This window comes from Lemur catta, chromosome 13 (assembly GCF_020740605.2).
Source record: "Lemur catta isolate mLemCat1 chromosome 13, mLemCat1.pri, whole genome shotgun sequence".
NCBI lineage: Eukaryota > Metazoa > Chordata > Mammalia > Primates > Lemuridae > Lemur > Lemur catta.
Genome location: NC_059140.1, coordinates 1,071,425 through 1,073,952, shown reverse-complemented (window position 1 = coordinate 1,073,952; position 2,528 = coordinate 1,071,425). Strand labels below are relative to the sequence as shown.

The window sequence follows — 2,528 nt, the reverse complement described above, 5'->3', positions numbered from 1 at the left end:
ATTGCCATGAATAATAACACATTCCTGTTCTTAAAAGACATTCGGCCATTCTCCTCTTGGGAACTTCACACCAACCACTATTTTCCAAAGAATTCAGTCAATTCTTTTTGACCCCTGTCCTCTGGTCTGTTCATGTTTGCACCACGCCCCAAGCGATGTTACTGTTGCACACAAGGTTTTTAAATTTCTCAGCCTCCAGCCTCAGGACCACACCTTTGATATCCAAGGAATTTTCCCAAAAAGAGAGTACTTCTCTAATAAAAATTCTGGTCCCAGCCATTAAAAAAATGTTTTTATTTTCTTTTTTCCTTTTTTTTTCTTTGCGCCAGTACTGATATTCAAAGAAAGTATTTCTGATAAAGTTCCAAGAAAAATAAAAGCTAGCACAACTCATCAGTATCACACATTTTTTATTGTTTTCCCTACAGCCTCTAGTCCCAGTATGAGGGATCAGAAAGTGGACAGAGGGAATGAAACCTTGACTGATTTCCTTCTCCTGGGACTTTTCCCAGAGCTTCTGTACATCAGCATTCTCATCACCTCCATCCTTCTGCTCTATGTCGTCGCTGTCACTGGGAGTGCCACTTTGACCCTTTTGATCTGAAGGGGCCCCCGCCTCCACACCCCAATGTACATACTACTCAGCCATCTCTCTCTCATTGACTTGGCCTTAATTTCCACCACAGTCCAAAGACGGCCATCACCTTTTTCTCTGGGAAGAGAAACATCTCAAAAGTTGCCTGTGGAACTCAGATTTTCTTCTTCTTTGCCCTTGGGGGTGGTGAGTGTCTCCTTTTGACCATGATGTCCTATGACCGTTACGTGGCCATCTGCAACCCACTGAGATATTCGGTTCTCATGAGCCCCAGAATCTGCCTGCAGATGGCCCTCGTGTCCTGGGGTGGAGGTGCCCTAAATTCCCTCATCAATACCATCTACACCATGCCCTTCTCCTTCTGTGGCTCCAGAGAAATCCATCACTTCTTCTGTGAGATGCCTGCTGTCCTGAAGCTCTCTTGCAAGGACACTTCCTTATATGAGATGGTGGTGTCTGGCATTTGCATTGTGTTTGTTCTTCTTCCCTTAGGACTTATCATGTCTTCCTACATGCTCATCTTCCTCACAGTCCTCCGCATGAATTCACCAGCAGGCAGGAGGAAAGCTGTGGCCACCTGTTCCTCTCACCTGGCTGTGGTGAGCCTCTACTACGGACCAGCCCTGATCATTTACATGACCCCTCACTCCTTTCACACTTCAGAACAGGATGAAATACTCTCCCTGATCAATACCATCTTCACCCCCATCCTCAACCCTCTCATTTATAGTCTGAGGAACAAGGAGGTGCTGGCTGCTCTGAGAAAATTAATCGGTAGAGGATTCGTTCTGAGGTGGAAATGAGCAGCTCCCACAGCTGCAGAAACTCTGACCCACAGGACAGGCGAGGAGCCACACTTCCAAACTTGGGATCCAAGAAGTAAATGTTTACCCCTTAAGGCATTTTCTTGGCCTTAACTTATATAATAACTTAGCAGAACTGATCTGAGAATCTAAATACCTGAGACGCCTACCAGCTGTGTGAAAATTAAAAAAAAATTATTTATCTTCTCTGTGCCAATTAAGGAATTGAATTTGGCCTTGAAGGTCATTTCCAGATCTAAAATATTTCCTGATTCTGTTCAAAGAGTCTATGACACTGTTAAGGGGTATACCAGTTTCAATCTCCAGTTCCTAGTTTTTAAAGTGTGTTTTGAAGTTCATACCTCAAAAATGGGCATAACAATGCTTGCGTCGTAGTAAATATGAGACTTTAGCCATTATTAAGTTTCTCTGGGTTTTTGAGGGTGATGCTGCCCCATCTGTAGTAGAAGTGTGGTCACCTACAAACCGTCTATGTCCAGTTCATTGATGAAAGGATTCTTAAGGGGAAAACAAAGGACCTGCATATTTTGAACCAGCCCATCCTGAGAATCAGTCATGAGAATGGGCTCTTTGGCACATGTTGCCGTCTTCCCTGGGAGATAACAGGGTCAGCTTCTTATTTTCATAGAGCAGAGAATTTGTCTCAGTTTAAGAACAATGCCTATAATAAAGCAGTGACGAATAGAGAAGCAAAGAACAGACGCTGGGCTGCTGCCAGATTTGCCGGTCACTGCTGTAGGGTCCTGGCATCTCCAAGCGAGGACGGGATGCTGAAATAATCATCTCCAGTGTATTCTGAGTTAGAGACACCCCATAAGTACATTGGTCTGTTCAAGTAGAAAAATATAAGTCAAAAAATTTGTCGAACCCATAGCCCCATTCTGTGTAGACCAATAAAAGAAGAACACTATAAACTAAATATCTTATGCTTCATGTGATGGTTTGGACATCATGCATACACCAAGTCCCAAGTTCTCAGGGCGAGTCTGATGAAAGCTATTCTGGTCTACTCTACTGGCGTGTCCACAAGGATAATGCCTTGGGTTCCTCCCTCCTCGTTTCTGCCTTCCTCCCAATCAGCATTCTCCCAGAGCTCATGGATAACAAAT

General features: G+C 44.0%; 1 pseudogene; it reads left to right on the top strand.

Annotated features, from left to right (window-relative positions):
- Nucleotides 1-442: 442 nt before the first annotated feature.
- On the top strand, nucleotides 443-1,398 carry LOC123649369 (annotated as a pseudogene).
- Nucleotides 1,399-2,528: the final 1,130 nt, after the last annotated feature.